This window comes from Schistocerca cancellata, chromosome 4 (genome assembly GCF_023864275.1).
Source record: "Schistocerca cancellata isolate TAMUIC-IGC-003103 chromosome 4, iqSchCanc2.1, whole genome shotgun sequence".
In the NCBI taxonomy this organism is placed as follows: Eukaryota; Metazoa; Arthropoda; class Insecta; order Orthoptera; family Acrididae; genus Schistocerca; species Schistocerca cancellata.
Genome location: NC_064629.1, coordinates 789,834,517 through 789,853,237, shown reverse-complemented (window position 1 = coordinate 789,853,237; position 18,721 = coordinate 789,834,517). Strand labels below are relative to the sequence as shown.

Genomic DNA, 18,721 nt, shown 5'->3' with positions numbered 1-18,721 from the left:
TCTTTCTAGAGGAACTTTTAGAAGAAAAAAAATACTTCGTTCGCTACCATTATAGATTGCAAATGTATTGGATACCCTCAGTCCTGATGCTTCACTGAATTTAAGTAAGGTGTTAGCATTACGGTATATTAATAATTTTTACTTATGGACCGTCTGACAGCAACTGAATAAAACACAATTTTAGTGGCATACGCGTTTCGCCTTTATTTTCTGCAAGGCATCATCAGTGGCCTGGAACATGTACATATGTTAGCTATTTTCTTTACATTTTTGTCATTGTGCCTATAGATTATAAACAGTTCTGGTGGTTGGTATTTCCTATTAAGTAGTAATGTTTTGAACTGTACTTACAGGTTACATGGACAATTTCCTACATAATACGCTCCTGTTGCATTTTTGGTGTTGTTCTTCTTCTTATGAACGCCAATTTGCGGTTTTTTTTCCCATTCCACAACACTATGCACTGAACGCTTGTTTTAAAGCAATGTTTTGGTTTGTGTTGCCGACTGTCAAATGTTTTTGCCAAAGATCGAATGTTATTGCCAAACTTATGAGTGTAACTATTGAAGTATCTGTGGTATGTTCGTGTATGCATTTGTGTGTGCGTTTGTGTACGTGTGTGTGTGTGTGTGTGTGTGTGTGTGTGTGTGTGTTTTTGTGTGATATATATTTTTTTGTGCTCTGTGTGTGTGTGTGTATTTTGGTGTTATATATATACGAGGGCAGTTCAATAAGTAATGCAACACATTTTTTTTCTGAAACAGGGGTTGTTTTATTCAGCATTGAAATACACCAGGATATTCCCCAATCTTTTAGCTACACAACACTATTTTTCAACGTAATCTCCATTCAATGCTACGGCCTTACGCCACCTTGAAATGAGGGCCTGTATGCCTGCACGGTACCATTCCACTGGTCAATGTCGGAGCCAACGTCGTACTGCATCAATAGCTTCTTCATCATCCGCGTAGTGCCTCCCACGGATAGCGTCCTTCATTGGGCCAAACATATGGAAATCCGACGGTGCGAGATCGGGGCTGTAGGGTGCATGAGGAAGAACAGTCCACTGAAGTTTTGTGAGCTCCTCTCGGGTGCGAAGACTTGTGTGAGGTCCTGCGTTGTCATGAAGAAGGAGAAGTTCGTTCAGATTTTTGTGCCTACGAACACGCTGAAGTCGTTTCTTCAACTTCTGAAGAGTAGCACAATACACTTCAGAGTTGATCGTTTGACCATGGGGAAGGACATCGAACAGAATAACCCCTTCAGCGTCCCAGAAGACTGTAACTATGACTTTACCGGCTGAGGGTATGGCTTTAAATTTTTTCTTGGTAGGGGAGTGGGTGTGGCGCTACTCCATTGATTGCCGTTTTGTTTCAGGTTCGAAGTGATGAACCCATGTTTCATCGCCTGTAACAATCTTTGACAAGAAATTGTCACCCTCAGCCACATGACGAGCAAGCAATTCCGCACAGATGGTTCTCCTTTGCTCTTTATGGTGTTCGGTTAGACAACGAGGGACCCAGAGGGAACAAACCTTTGAATATCCCAACTGGTGAACAATTGTGACAGCACTACCAACAGAGATGTCAAGTTGAGCACTGAGTTGTTGGATGGTGATCCATCTATCATCTCGAACGAGTGTGTTCGCACGCTCCGCCATTGCTGGAGTCACAGCTGTGCACGGCCGGCCCGCACGCGGGAGATCAGACAGTCTTGCTTGACCTTGCGGCGATGATGACACACGCTTTGCCCAACGACTCACCGTGCTTTTGTCCACTGCCAGATCACCGTAGACATTCTGCAAGCGCCTATGAATATCTGAGATGCCCTGGTTTTCCGCCAAAAGAAACTCGATCACTGCCCATTGTTTGCAACGCACATCCGTTACAGACGCCATTTTAACGGCTCCGTACGGCGCTGCCACCTGTCGGAAGTCAATGAAACTATACGAGACGAAGCGGGAATGTTTGAAAATATTCCACAAGAAATTTCCGGCTTTTTCAACCAAAATTGGCCGAGAAAAAAAATGTGTTGCATTACTTATTGAACTGCCCTCGTATATATATACACTCCTGGAAATGAAAAAAAGAACACATTGACACCGGTGTGTCAGACCCACCATACTTGCTCCGGACACTGCGAGAGGGCTGTACAAGCAATGATCACACGCACGGCACAGCGGACACACCAGGAACCGCGGTGTTGGCCGTCGAATGGCGCTAGCTGCGCAGCATTTGTGCACCGCCGCCGTCAGTGTCAGACAGTTTGCCGTGGCATACGGAGCTCCATCGCAGTCTTTAACACTGGTAGCATGCCGCGACAGCGTGGACGTGAACCGTATGTGCAGTTGACGGACTTTGAGCGAGGGCGTATAGTGGGCATGCGGGAGGCCGGGTGGACGTACCGCCGAATTGCTCAACACGTGGGGCGTGAGGTCTCCACAGTACATCGATGTTGTCGCCAGTGGTCGGCGGATGGTGCACGTGCCCGTCGACCTGGGACCGGACCGCAGCGACGCATGGATGCACGCCAAGACCGTAGGATCCTACGCAGTGCCGTAGGGGACCGCACCGCCACTTCCCAGCAAATTAGGGACACTGTTGCTCCTGGGGTATTGGCGAGGACCATTCGCAACCGTCTCCATGAAGCTGGGCTACGGTCCCGCACACCGTTAGGCCGTCTTCCGCTCACGCCCCAACATCGTGCAGCCCGCCTCCAGTGGTGTCGCGACAGGCGTGAATGGAGGGACGAATGGAGACGTGTCGTCTTCAGCGATGAGAGTCGCTTCTGCCTTGGTGCCAATGATGGTCGTATGCGTGTTTGGCGCCGTGCAGGTGAGCGCCACAATCAGGACTGCATACGACCGAGGCACACAGGGCCAACACCCGGCATCATGGTGTGGGGAGCGATCTCCTACACTGGCCGTACACCACTGGTGATCGTCGAGGGGACACTGAATAGTGCACGGTACATCCAAACCGTCATCGAACCCATCGTTCTACCATTCCTAGACCGGCAAGGGAACTTGCTGTTCCAACAGGACAATGCACGTCCGCATGTATCCCGTGACACCCAACGTGCTCTAGAAGGTATAAGTCGACTACCCTGGTCAGCAAGATCTCCGGATCTGTCCCCCATTGAGCATGTTTGGGACTGGATGAAGCGTCGTCTCACGCGGTCTGCACGTCCAGCACGAACGCTGGTCCAACTGAGGCGCCAGGTGGAAATGGCATGGCAAGCCGTTCCACAGGACTACATCCAGCATCTCTACGATCGTCTCCATGGGAGAATAGCAGCCTGCATTGCTGCGAAAGGTGGATATACACTGTACTAGTGCCGACATTGTGCATGCTCTGTTGCCTGTGTCTATGTGCCTGTGGTTCTGTCAGTGTGATCATGTGATGTATCTGACCCCAGGAATGTGTCAATAAAGTTTCCCCTTCCTGGGACAATGAATTCACGGTGTTCTTATTTCAATTTCCAGGAGTGTATATATATATATATATATATATATATATATATATATATATATATATATATATATATATATATATATATATATATTGCTGTGTGTGTGTGTGTGTGTGTGTCTCCAGATGATGTGGGAAGAGTTTTTTTATAATTTTTTTTTATGTTATCATTTCCTTTACTAAGTGTAGTAGGGAGCCTGTGCTGATGTGTGTTTGTTCATTTGTCACATGTTTGTTTTCCGCTATGGCTTTCTGGATGTGGAAGTTTTCTTGCATTTGTGTAAGATGTTTGACATAGTTGCTTATTATCACTATTCTCATTTCTTCATAACTAAATTAGAAGTATCGGAAAAACGAATTACTAGGAAAATATTAGGACCACAAAGTTGGAAATTTCGAAGTAATGCTGAAATATGCCAAAATATAGGAAACACTTGAAACGTAATGCGAATAAGAAGGCTCATGTTTTTCGGAAATTTATTTCGATTGCAAGACAGTGGTTTAACTAATAAGATTTTCAAATATTTGTGAGGTAAGAAGTCCACCAAAAGCTCGGTCCACGAAGTTAGAAAGGATTTAGAAAGAAACAATATAAAAACAAGATGTAATCAGCAGTGTAGCCTTCCGGGAAAAAGTACTGAAATTGGAGGAATTCCAGGGCATAATACCTAAAAAGACTGGTTCAAAATGGTCTGAAGCCAGAAAGAAGAAACATAGTGAGCAGATGAAAGCATAGTGGAAGAAAAGAGAAGAAACTAGAACGAAGAATTGAAAATGGAACGTGGTTCTCAGATGGCCTATTTGCAGTACAAAATAAAGATAACAATATTACAATAATCACGTAAAATTTGTAAATACTATAACCAGAATTAGAAATCTAAAAAGACATTCGATGAAACAAATAAAAATATGTGTTAGCTGTGTGCACATTTACATTATACTGCCAGTGCTTGCGGAAATTCGGAGCAATGGTCCAGCAAATGTAACATACAAGGTGATTTGCACTCCACCTATTGCATGCACAGTGAAAAGTCCTCCTAAATGTGGTGTCCTCACTGACTTTTGGGAGGAAGATTTCCTGAAAATGGGAGTCAAAATTTATGTTCATTAAAACCTACTAGCTGGTCGTAGCACATTTTCCTACAAGGCACTTCGACGAGATGAGGCGCTGAAATACGGTGCGGTCTTCTGACACGATTATCCATTCTCCAGTGACAATATCCAACAAAGTGCAGTGCTTCTGACATACAGATTTCTGCTTATAGTATTTCAACTACATTTGTTTTATTTCATGGCAAGAAGGCAGCAATTGTCTTACCGTTGATCTGCCCTCTCAGCTAAAGAAGCGAAGAATGTGATAGGAATGTAAATGACCAACTAGTCATTTTGTTACCCTTTCTGTACCTACTGCGGACTGTAGAACTGGGACCACATTCTCAGTTTTCAATTACGGTAAACTGCTTGTGAATGTGTGAGCGACTTGGAGTGCTAATGAGAAAGAATGAGTATAATCAACATGTATGTTATTCTCTCCTTAGGTTCCGAAAACTTGAAACACTCGTATCTGACATCTTCAGAAAGAGCATTGATAGTCAACTTTTGAGTGGCATAATCTAACAACAATTTATTGTTTATTTATTTATTACAATAACACGTTTTACAAATCATATTGTTATGGTGGCAGTACTTAGAAAAGTCTGCCACCTAAATTCGTTCGAATGAAATTCATCAATTTTCACCAGAAGTGAACGTTTTTATCGTCTGCTACCCACCTTTTGGTTGTTAGGACGGAACCACCTATGGTCCAAAGAGTTTCAACCTAGCTTAAAACCAGTGAGTAAAATATTTCTGGTACTTAACCCAACAACGTCAAAAATCGATACATTTAAACACATTATGCAGCGCGACGTGGGCTGCAAGAGGCTCAATGAGTTTCAGGAAGGTATCGGCAGGGATTTGGAGCGCTGGTGATTCCAGCGCGGCGAGCTGTGCTCCAGGCTTCTCGGTTCAGGATCCACGGCGGGGCAAGACCGATCGAAATGGTCCCACAGATTCTCGATTGGGCTTAAACCCGAGAAGACTGGTGGCCGGGTGAGTACGGTAGACTCATCCTTGTGCTCTTCGAACCACGCACATACACTGCGAGCTGTATTGCACGTCGCATTGTCCTGATGGTAGATGCCATTGTGCTGAGGAAAGATATACTTCAGATAGAGGTGGACATGATCTCCAAGAATAGATCCATATTTGTGTTGAACCAATGTGGCTTCCAGAATGACAAAATAATCCATGAAACAAAAACATTCAGCAGATCAGAGTGCTCCCTCCTCCAGCCTGCACCCTTCTTATGGTTGTTTCAGCGTTTTGCTTTCATACGTTTCACCCAGTACAAGCTAACGGCCATCTGCCCGATGGAGCATAAAGTCTGATTCATCTGAAAGGGCCACCTTCCGTCACTCAGTGCACATTTAGTTGTGGTACTGGCGTACAAATTACAAATTTCGTCGCTGGTGAACAGCAGTCAGCGCGGTCGCGTGAGCCAGGAGTATGCATGCCTTTTTGAAGGGCATTGCAAAATACATCGTAAAAACACAGGCACTGCAGTATAATGCGTCATGACAAGACAAGGCCACTACAGTAATCACAAGTGTCTCCCAGTACGGGAATCACAGATGTTATGGGAGTACAGGACGTAGACACATACGGAAGATTGGGATCTGTCGTGGAAGCGTACTCGGATTACCAGCAGTCAGCCTTCGGCAGGGGAGCGGCACGGACGTCTTGTTTACGCCCTTGTCGCACAGCTCACGATCGGAGCCGTAATTCAGCCGTCTTAACGCTCTACATTTTTTAGAAAGAGAATGGCATATGCCTACGGAAAATCGACGCTGGAGATCAGCTTTTCACTGAATATGCGCCACCGAAGGAACTTGAAATCGAACAGATTATCGCAGATGAAGTTGATTATAACGAGCTTGTTGGCATCCACCTGTCTATAGTAAGCAGTGTGGTGTATGTGAAACTGATTAATGAAGAAGAATGTGACAGAATTCTATGCACAACTAGAAGTGGTCCTAAATTCCATCACTGTGATTTACGCATTGGTGACGCAACTGTTGGAACATGTGGGAACTGTGCTTCCGACGATCTGTGTGCTTGAAATCGCTTTTGAGGTCCCTGCAGTGGTAGTGATATTTGCATTCTGTCCATATGAGAAGATGATTAACCACACAGCTGGAAAATGGGCTCAGTTTTCCACTTACCCAGTTCTCAGTGGCGTACGATACATCTGTATTGAGCTAACCAAACACATACTAATCTACTTAGACGTTGGTAGATGCCATGCCATTATAATTTATAATGGCTAGCAGAAGATGTGCTCGGGATATGGCCAAGAAGGAAACCTTTATTCCAGCTATATGAAACACATAATCACACAGTTGCCACCTGGAGACTCCCCAATGACGCTCCTGTTGACGTTTGCCGAGGTTCTCCAAAGTATGCTGTAGTTTTCTTGAGATTGTCACAATAACAAAAAAAAAAAAAAAAAATTGAGAGGGATTTTCAAGAACGTTCCAAGAACTGTGAAACTTAATTGAAGAATAATTAAATTTTATAGTTTTAAATTAGTTATAGGATAGTCTAGATCCCAAAGATCCTTCCTTTACAAGGTGATCGGTTTCGATCATCACACGATCATCTTCAGACCTTGAAAACCATATCCATGGACAATGTCTGTACACGGAGTAGGAACCGCTGAATGACGATAGCCAACTGTCGTCATTCAGCGCTTCCTGATGTGTGTACAGCCATTGTCCATCAACGTGGTTTTCAAGATCTGAAGATGATCATGTGATGATCGAAACCGGCCACCTTGTAATTAATGTGTCTTTGTGAATTTTTTAACTGTTTTATAGTTTATTTCAAATATTGTACTTTGATGGCTGCCCTCCTCCAGGAATATTTTCAAATAAAAGTTATTATTTGAGTTTTCCCATGTTACTAGAACTACTTAGTATCCCTTGGCCTCTATAAACTTTGTTTCTCCGAGTCTGACACACAGCTTTGGAATATGGCAGACTGATTTACGTGTATCTAATAGTGAAATTCGTCATCTGATCAGCGGAAAGATCGACGATTCTTTCTAGTAAGAATGTGGTTCCATTATATCGGCAGAGCGGTTGCTTAGAATGTGGAAAGTCCATCAGAGAAATTATGGTCCCTGCCTCTTCAGCAGAATTACTCAAAGCACATTTCCTATCTTCCGTTGTGTAAATATACTGCCGGAAAATAAAAACAGTATACCTGGAAGAGGACGTCGATTTTGATCCGATGACGGCATATGGTGCCTGGGGGATAGTCCACCACCGTAGTTGAGTGGACAGCGAACTGGCTTATCGTGCCAGGGCGGGATGGGGGGGGGGGAGGGGGCGATTCGAGTCCCGGCTGTGTTGGAGTCCTGGCTGGGTTGGAGATTTTCTCCGCTCAGGGACTGGGTGTTTGTGTCTTCTTCATCATCATTTCATCCTCATCGACGAGCAGGTCGTCGAAGTAGTGCCACCTCAAAAGAATTGCACCATGCGGTCAGGTCTACCCGCAGGGAGGCACATGCCACAAGACATTTTGTTTTTCACCCGGGGATATTATTTGGACTGGTAATGGTTTCGAAATCATCAGTGGAATAGCTGCCAGAGCACCATTTATGTCTGCCCTTTAACAGGGAATGTTCACAGCCAGAAGGCTCAGTGAGGTGTGAAGCAGGGAGGCAACCATGCCACAGCGACGCACTCGTGCTTCTTGCAGCCACCAGAGCGAGTTTGAAAGTGATCAAATTATGGCCTTCCGAGTGGCGGGATGGTGCTTTCGGAGAATTTCCACACAGGTGGGACGTGCTGAGTCAGTTGTGCAACGATGCTGGTATCGGTTGTCACGGTAACATTCTCACACGGTAAACGAGGTTCTGGACGTCCACGCAGCACAGACGCCCTCCAGGACCGATGTATCGTTAGGGCAGCAGTGACGGAAGGTACACCTACCACAGCACAGATAAGAGGGGTTGTGACCACAGGCGTGTCAACACGAACTGTTGCAAACCGATTATTAGCAGTGGGACTTCGGGCACAGACGCCACAGCATCGACGTGCACGGGTCGACTGGTTCCGTCAGAGGATCAGCTGGAAGATGCAATGGCGCGCTGTGGTCTTTAACGATGAAAGCAGATTCTGCCCGTACTGTGGTGATGGTCGTTTGATAGTGCTCGCCCACACACTGCCCGTGAAAATTAATGTACTCTGCAAGACTTGCAGAAGCTCTGCAGGCCAACGCAATCTTAGGACTTGTCTCCGAGCAGTTGTGGGATATGATGGAATTAGAAGTGACTTGTGCCATTTGTCAACCAACAACTCTTACAGAACTACGTGAACAAGTCGAGCAGGAGTGGCATAAAATGTCCCAGAACAGTATTCGCTATCTATAGTATCTACTGGATGCCAGCGACAGCACCTGCATTGCTACCCGTGGGGGCTACACCGTGTACTAATACGGGTGTTTCAGCATGGGTCAATACCAGGTATCTCAGAACCGTTTGTGCTATTGATTTGTAAACGTAACAATTTCATGAACTCCATATGCACTGTGGCAACAGTAAATATTGAGTTTACTGGGATCCTGTAAATGGGTGTAATAATTTTTTTATGGCAGCGTATTACACACTAGTGTTCCTCCGAATAAATGCTCTTTTATTGTTTTCCCTAAAGCCCAGCGAATGCCTCCCTGCGGATATCGTATTGAATATTCAAGTTAGGGAGCGCACTGTCTAACATACTGAACACTCATTCGGGAAGAGCGAAATCCGAAGCCGTCAAAGCCACCATGAATTATGTTTCCCATGGTTTACATCAACTTATCAAGGCGAAAATCAGCTTGATTCCCTTGAATGAGGACGTGACCTATTTATTTCCATGTTTTTGTCCTATCCGAGCTAGTGCGCCTCCGCTAATGATTTCGTCATTGGCAGGAGGTTTCACATTAACCCTGAGTCCATCCTATTCATTTTCAGTGGCCAGACTGCTATTTTAGTTCCAACACTTAATCGTTTATTATAATTTTTTTCACATTGTCTGTAATGTTTCTCTCAGTTGTATTTCATTTAACTTGGCATTTATTGAACTAAAGAGAAATATTAGATCCTCTATTCCGTTTATTGTTTGAGATTTTCGTCTTCAGAGCTATGAACTTTTAACTTACCTTTGCAGAAACTTCTTTATTCAAGCTGGAAAATCTACTACTGAGTCATTATGGACAGTCTCTCATCTCTTGTAACTGGTTCCTCTCTTCCCTCGTCCACCAAGGTAACATCGGTACCCTCTATTCCACATAATTAGCTAACTAAATGACTCGTAGAGCTTAACGTACCCGTATCTGCACAAGCTTGAGCCTCCCAAATCATGGAGTCAGCAAATATATATCTTATGATTTTCATTGAAATTACCATTAAAAAAACAGCAGCTGAAAGAAGCCATGAATCAGCTGATACTACTGTCTGTTCAAAATGCTTATCGGACAACAGCCTGAGCGATACTATCGTTCTCTGGAACCGATTTTTCGCGACTCTCGACCACAGTACGCAGGAATTAAAATGAAGCGGGTGATGTGCCATTTACGAAGGTGAAGACTGCTATCAAAGTGCAGGTTTACTTGTTTTTCCATATGAAGCTAGACTAACGTATCTTCCGCTGACAGTCTCAGCCATTAGAGCATTCGTTCATCTTTATACGAAGTGCACCATTGTAAACAGTAACAAGAATTGTACCATCACACTACTCAGAAATATCGTAAAACACAAGCGTGCCACGGAGCGACTAAATAAAATGATATTACGTTTTATTACACACTCTTAGACAAGTGTTGCTAAAATAATAGCTGCCGTTGACTTCGGAGGTGTGTTATGCGCCGTAATTGGCTGAATTTGTGAGATTTAGTCGTCCTTTCGGAAAGAAACAGCTCCGTAAAGCTGCAGAACTCGTTTTTTGTGTGTTTTGTTTAGAACGAAATTGTTGCAACTTTCTCTAACGCGACTCATTTTTATCCTTCAATTCCTACATGAAGCATGATGTGGATGTTGAGGAAGTAGTTCAGTAAGGTGTCCTTCGCAGTATATGCGATGTCCCAAAACTTTACAGATTAGAATTTACAAATCGTAGAGTACTTTAAGGTAAGTGAGCAATGATCGGAAATCATCGGTCAGTATTTAATTTACATAGACAGCTTACGCATTTAAAAACACCATAAACGTCTAACAACCATATAACATGACGGCCACCATGCTCAGTGCAAGCATTATAGTGGTGCATAAAACGTTGCCACACTATCGAAAATATCCCTGTTGTCTGTTGTACAGTGGTACAGTCAACTAGGACGCTACCAGTCAACTACTCTTCAGTTTCTACACATGTTTCTCATAACAGTGACTTCATGTAGCCCCTTCGGGAAAATACCGCCGTGGACACGTCACAGAGGTTTGTGTATTGTTTTTGAAGGCAGCACCACAAACGTCGCTGTAGAAAACTAACCATTTCGGAATACACATGCCTAGCAAGCATTACAATCACGCCCTTGTACCAACTATAATAACTATTTTCGACCATTGGTTTCTAATCTGAAAATAGAGGAAACAGAGACGATCTGATGGATAGCAGCGTGCGTCGTTAATGGGTACTTCTTGTACTCGTGAAAGCTTCGCAGAAATTCTCATTGAACCACAGTGGTTGGGGCTACAAACGAAGCGCCTTGCATCACGGCGTCGCAATCCCGAGACCGCACGTTCCTCAAAGGGTCTTCCAACAAGTTGCTTCCTCTTGCATATTTCTCATGAAAAGGCGATGAGGGTAAAAGTAGAGAGAGGAGACCTCACTCTGGAGCTTACCCACAGTGCTTAATTACAGTGGTACACCAAGCACACTCTGCCTTCCACAGCAACTTGGCTTGTAAAGTACGGATGCAAATGTAGAAGATACATGACTTGTTTCTGTTGTGTCGAGATTTGGTGAGAGTGAGTGCCGTTTTATTTCGGATTGATTTTTATCTTTTTTTCTCGGATTCGTTTTAACTAATTTCGTAAGGGCGCTGATTAGGTAGTAGTTGAGAGCTCGTAACTCACAAACATACACACATGTTTCCGCTGTGCATTCAGTAATGTTTTAATTTTCTGTATTTACTGTGGTAGACAGACTGATAATTAATTTTATTGCCCTTACGATTGTTTCCATAGTGTCAGTTCGTCTTCTGTGTATTCTCCATATTACATAGCACCTCTTGTGGATAAATTTGAGTTCTGAATAAATTAATTGAATCACATTTGGGAAAACTATTTTATCTCAAATAATACTTTAGTTAGCTAAATTACGCATCTGTATAAATAGTTGGCAAGTCACCTCGCAGTGCATAGTGGAAGAAACATCGTACTAGTTTTATAGGGTTTCTTTTCTGTTTCTTTCACGTTATGAATAAGGGCGAAGCGACCGTCTATATATCCCTGTACGTGCCCTAATCTCCGTTATCTTTCTCTCATGATCATTATGCAAGATAAGCTTTAATGGCAGAATTATGCTCTCACAAGCATATTCGAACACAGAGTCACTGAATTTACTCTATAGGTTTCCTCCAGGACTACGTCAGTATTCTTTCAAGGATTCCCATTTAAGTACAACAAGGTCTAGTGTTACTCTTTCGTATGGGCTTTAACGACCTTTTGCAACCCTAGCAACGCGTCTCAGAATTCATTAGATGTTTATTGCAACGCTTATTTGGATAATGATCCAAACACTGGAACAATTGGTCCTATTAGGGTCTTGCATGCTATTTCCTGTACAGATTCGCTACACTTTCCCAGAACCCTTCCAATAAATCTAAGACTCCATTTGCCTTCCCAAATATTGGTTCCACGTGGCCGTCCATTTCATATTGTGTTCAACAAGGGGAACTCGCAATAGGTCGCTGTCTGGCATAGTAGGAACTTTTCAGGGTGATAGAAGGGTGAAACTAAAGCGACATCTGTTTTGGCTTAGGTGTTAAAACTCAATAGTTTCCAAGAAAATGAGTCCAACAAGACATAAACCAGTTAACTGAACGGCAACAGAACGCGTCCGCAACAGCGAAACAATACGGAAAGATCTCAAAAGAGATCTCTCTCGTCAGTTTTTGGACAATGTTTTCTGACCTTGCGTAAAACTGCAGCAATATCCGTAAATTACAAAATCATGTGGCGGGCAAAGCCATCCCTCCGTATACAATGGGCTGTTTATCGACGAAATAGGAATATCGGCGTATCCATGATAAGTAATTCCGCCGCAGGATATGCCATTCTGTCAATCCTGCCCCTTAACTTTTACCGAAAAGTGAATAATTATATTCGCTGAATGTGGATGTGCCCTATTCTCATTGCACATCAAAGGAGAACTCACAAAGAGAAGCGACGCAGTTAAAATATACGCTTTGTTCCATAATCAATCGGAGGCTACAGCTTTCGACAAAATCCTTCGATATGTGTTGTTTGCCGCGAAATTATCACCAGGTATTTAGCAACGTTAACTAGGCTACTTTAGCTAATGATATTCACAGTAAAAAGAATATGACTGTGGCGTATGTGCCTTTGCTCGTTGCTCGTGGTTCTCCCAATTTCTATGCTTTGAGTTTTTTATGATAGGTATCACCATGGGAAACGCATTGCTTCTCATGAAGTATAAAAGCGAAAATCAAATAAAAATTTAAATACTATAATTTATATGTTTTTCATTTTCAACTACTGCAAATTATATACGATAGAATAATTATAAAATCTACTATAATCAGATCTCAAATACTTATTTGTTTTGTCAGTATTAATGACACGAACTTCCACGAAAACAAAAGAAAGAAAACACAAAAAAACGTGAAACTGGATTTGAACATTCGGCACAAAGTTAGAAAATAGCCTCTAAGTCAGTAGCTCGCGTACTTCAAAGCCTCGCGCGTTTACTGATGGATTGTCGTCCAAACGTTAACTGACATTTTCTCAGAAACTATTATGTTGTGGCACGTAAGTGAAAGTAGCTGCAGCTTCCTTCCCTCACCCTGCGAAGCTTCGAGTGTACCAGAGAGCGGCCTGTGGCGTGTGCCCCTTTTAAGTATTAGCCCCAAATATTTATATGGTTTGACATTCGTCATTAACTTTCCAATTTAATATGACAGGCTTCTGTGTTATAAACATTATCTTACGTTCATACACATTTAAGCAGAGCTGCCATTCATTACACCAAGTGGAAATTATGTCCTATTTTTTCTGCAATTCCTTAGGATCGTCCAAAGACCGTCTGCGTCATAATCGAACAATTTTATAACGCTGCCGAACCTCACTGATATATCGTTTATATACATGGAAAATATGACAACTATAGTTGTGTAATGTTTTGTTTTATTGGTTTATCGTACTTTTACCCTCACCCAGAGACCGGCCTCACGATATGCATTTAATTAGCTGATTATTTCCACTTCTGGCATGCTGTCTACACTTTTCGTTTGGGTTCTTTATGCCATTTTTGTATAGGAACTTGAATAATTTATAAGCATTTACGAGCACTTTTTGTATTAATGTAGGCCTATTAACCATTGTACTACATATTGCTTTTTTTTTTTTAGGACCACAGCAACACGCTGCATGTCTCTAATTGTTTACACTCGCAAATAAAGCGATAGTATGTACGATTTTTATCGCAAAATTTTTAAAAGCTTTTAAACTTTTTTGTTAAACTTTAATATTCTTATTTAACTTCTACTCATTTGCGGTATATTCTCCTGTACAGCCTTCTGAAGAGGGCTCTGAATTTCTAAAACTAGTTAAGGAAATAAAATTTCCTTCATGCATCGGGGTTGCTGATTATTTCGGTAACTTGTAGGTTCTATTACACTGCCTCGAAACACATTCGATATTACTTAAGTTTCTGTGGGACATTCGCTGTGCGGTGTAACATATTAGGTTTTTTTAATCAAATATTCCTCCACAGAAGATTTGCTAACAAACTACGTATTGCAATATTTCGTTAGCAATGCACGCTAAGGTACTGTGTCCAAAACATTACGGAAATCTATGAAGATGGAATCTAGGCTTCCTGTTCACTTGGGTCTATTCTTTGCAAAATGTCGTGTATGAATGGAGCGAATTGAATCCATGCTGATCTTTGAGAGAAACTTACTGTGTCGTGAGCTGTTACAGTACAGTACCGACCACACTCTTCAAATGAGTTCCCGGCGGAAGAAAGTGCAACTTGGCGACGGCTGTGGCGGTATCGGAACTTCCAGACTCGATAAATGTGACCAATAACGGAGTGAGCGGGCCTTGACGCGGGCACAATGAGAGGAAGGAGTGCTGCCGCTCAAAGCCATAAATCTGAGCGCCACGGAATTAGCATGGCCGCGCCGGACCGGTCCCAAGATGGCGGCACGCTGATAACGCGCATTGTTCGGCGAACACCTCGCTGGCAGCTCGCAGCTGTCACACGGCGCGCCGCGGCCATCAGCTCGCGCCTCCGTCTCGGAGCTTACGCGACGACGAAGTAGTTGCCAAATGCTGACGACACGTGCAACAGTGTGGACTTGCTGAGGCTCGGCGGAATGCAAACAGTGTGGCTATATGTGGCTATAGCCTGATACTGCCAAGATACAAGCCACACATTGTTACCGGAGTGAAATACTTGATCTCAGCAAGGCCCACATTAACCACCGTGATCCCAAAGCAACGAGGACGTCATCAGTCGTTGCAACAAAACGGACTTGGCGGAGACTGTGTAAAATCCAAACCGTGTGACTATACGGGGTGAGCATTAATAAAACCGACAAACTGCAGGAACTCATTCCTGACCGGAAATGGAGGAAAAAAAGTCTTGTGAACATGTGTCCTCTACGGTTGCAGTTGCGAATCCTGCCTCGGGCATTGAGGTGTGGATGATGATGTTTGGTTTGTGGGGCGCTCAACTGCGTGGTTAGCAGCGCCCGTACAATTATCCAATCTTTGCTCTGTCCAATTTCGCCACTTTCCTGGATGATGATGAAATGATGAGGACAACACAAACACCCAGTCATCTCGAGGCAGGTGAAAATCCCTGACCCCGCCGGGAATCGAACCCGGGACCCCGTGCTCGGGAAGCGAGAACGCTACCGCGAGACCACGAGCGGCGGACAAAAATTCCGTTCCGGTACCGGGAATCGAACCCGGGCCTCCTGGGTGAAAGCCAGGTATCCTAGCCACTAGACCACACCGGAAGGACATGGAGGTGTGTGATGTCCTTAGGTTAGTTAGGTTTAAGTAGTTCTAATTTTAGGGGACCTCAGATGTCAAGTCTCTTAGTGCTCAGAGCCATTTTTGAACATGTGTCCTGTAAAAGATGGTGTGCATGCAGTGACAACAAATCGTCCAGCAACACAGTGCAGAACTGCATCGCATCCACGTCACAACAGTTGTTCAAAGTGGCCTCCACGGGATGCAATGCTCGCGCTCACACGTCACATCAAGGATTGCTGCACCCTTTCGCTCGTTCAGCCTCTACCCGAATAGCTTCACAGGCGTTGTAAACACGCTATTGAAGGGTCTGCACGTCAGGAACTAGTTCAGCATTCACAATGCTTTTCAGATGCCCCCAGATGTAAAATTCCTCGGCGTTGAAGTCTTGTGATCTTGCACGCCTTGCCACATGGTTCAAAAATGGCTCAAATGGCTCTAAGCACTATGTGACTTAACATCTGAGGTCATCAGCCCCCTAGACTTAGAACTACTTAAACCTACTAACCTAAGGACATCACACACAAAGGTGCCCTAGGCAGGATTCGAACCTGCGACCGTAGAAGCAGCGCGGTTCCGGACTGAAGCACCTAGAACCGCTTGGTCACAGCGGTCGGCCGCTGCTACATGGCCTCCTATCCAACGTCCGGGAAAGATGTTGAGGTGTCGGCGAACTGTAAAGCGGAACTGGGGTGGTCCTCCAAATCGTACGCACATTCTGCCGCCTCCCAGCACGTTCGTCTGTCTGAAAGGACCTATGATCACACAAACGCCCGAAAAGGTCTTGAGATGTTGTGCGATGTGGTTGGTGTCTGTGAGGGTACTTGTTTTGGTATAGCCTAGCTGCCTCTCGGGCGTTTCTGCTTGGCCGTACATCATCTCGTCTTGTTCCCGACATGAATACCGGAACATTCTGATGCTTTCAGTGCACTTCGTCAATCACACAGTCTGCAACACGCAAGGAACACACGACACACGATAAGAGAAACTTTCAATCGTCAGCGCCATCAACTGTGGCAACGGAGTATTTCCAGGCACTTATTCGCTGGACCTTTTCTCCCCATTTCCTGTCAGGAATTCGTTCCTGCAGTTTGTCGGTCTTATTAACGTTCACCCTGTTTATGACTAGCGTAATGCTTCCAAGACACAAGCCAGAACACTCTTAGTAGAATGTATATTTAACTGTAGTGACTCTAACGTAAAGACGATGACCTCAGTCGTAACAGTCGGCCGTTGTGGCCGAGTGTTTCTAGGCGTTTCAGTGTGGAACCGCGCAACCGCTACGGTAGCAGGTTCAAATCCTGTCTCGGGAATGGATGTGTGTGATGTCCTTAGGTTAGTTTAGGTTTAAGTAGTTCTAAGTTCTAGGGGACTGATGACAAAAGATGTTAAGTCACATAGTGCTCAGAGCGATTTGAACAATTTGTCACACTGGTATGTAATGTGAAATGCTTCGTCTTAGCAAAATCTACATTTAATCTCCTGGTGTACCATGTAACAAGGGTGCCCTCAGTTGAAGCAAACAATTAGCTTAGTGAGACTTAGTGGAATCTTAGCTATGGTACTGCATGTGACAATCACTGTATTTCCATCACACAGAGGGCCATACTGTTACTATGGAGAAATACGTGATCTAAGCACTATCTGAATGTAACCTCTGGTACCACGTTGACACACGACACATCTTGCGAACAACGAAAACCGAACTCCGGAAGCCGCTTTTGGTGTTGTGTTTACATGTTAAGGCCTGAAGCAGATTTGTTAGCGCCGGCCGGAGTGGCCGAGCGGTTCTAGGTGCTACAGTCTGGAACCGCGCGACCGCTACGGTCGCAGGTTCGAATCCTGCCTCGAGCATGGATGTGTGTGATGTCCTTAGGTTAGTTAGGTTTAAGTAGTTCTAAGTTCTAGGGGACTGATGACCACAGCAGTTAAGTCCCAAAGAGCTCAGCGCCATTTGAACCATTTTTTAGATTTGTTAGCCCAGTCAAATATGACATTACGAAAAGCTGTTGTCCCAGTTTCTTATTTAGTCTGCAAAATAGCTATTTCTCTTCAGTCAATATCGAAGGCATACATGCTCAGTAGCCGCGCGGGATTAGCCGAGCGGTCTGAGGCCCTGCAGTCATGGACTGTGCGGCTGATCCCGGCGGAGGTTCGAGGCCTCCCTCGGGCATGGGTGTGTGTGTCTGTCCTTAGGATAATTTAGGTTAAGTAGTGTGTAAGCTTAGGGACTGGCGATCTTAGCAGTTAAGTCCCATAAGATTTCACACACATCTGAACATTTTTTTTACATGCTCAGTCCAATATTTCCACTTCTACTCCAAGGTGCAAAATGTCACTCTGTCCATATTAGCCGAAAATTTTTAAAAACAAGACGTAACTTGACAGCCGAAGTACAGCTGCATCTACATCTACATATATACTCCGCTAGCCACCAAGCGGTGTGTGGTGGAGGGCACAATTCGTGCCAAAGTCATATTCCCCTATTCCCCCGCCCCCCCCCCCCCACCCCCCACCCTCTGTTCCACTCGCAGATCGCGTGAGGGAAAAACGACTGCATGAACGCCTCAGTACGAGCTCTAATATCTTTATCTTTGAATGGTGATCATTGCGCGATTTGAAAGTTGGTGATAATAATATATGCTCTACAGCCTCGGTGAAGATCGGATTTAGGAATTTAGTAAGCAGCCCCTTCCGTTTAGCGCCCCGCCTATCTGCAAGAGTGTCCCACTTCAAACTTTCTATGAGATTTGTGACTCTCTCGAAATGGCTAAATGTACCAGTGACTAATCTTGCCGCTTTTCTTTGGACCTTCTCAACCTCCTGAATCAAACCCATCTGGCAAGACAGACGAACAATACTCTAAGACTAAAGTATTGTAAGCTATTTCCTTTGTTGAAGGACTGCATCGCTTCAGGATTATTCCAATAAACCACAATCT

General features: G+C 44.1%; 1 non-coding gene across 1 annotated transcript; it reads right to left on the bottom strand.

Moving 5' to 3' along the window:
- Positions 1–15,692: 15,692 nt before the first annotated feature.
- Trnae-uuc (transfer RNA glutamic acid (anticodon UUC)) lies at positions 15,693–15,764 on the bottom strand. The gene has a single exon. It is a non-coding gene; the product is annotated as a tRNA-Glu (tRNA).
- Between the last annotated feature and the right edge of the window lie 2,957 nt (positions 15,765–18,721).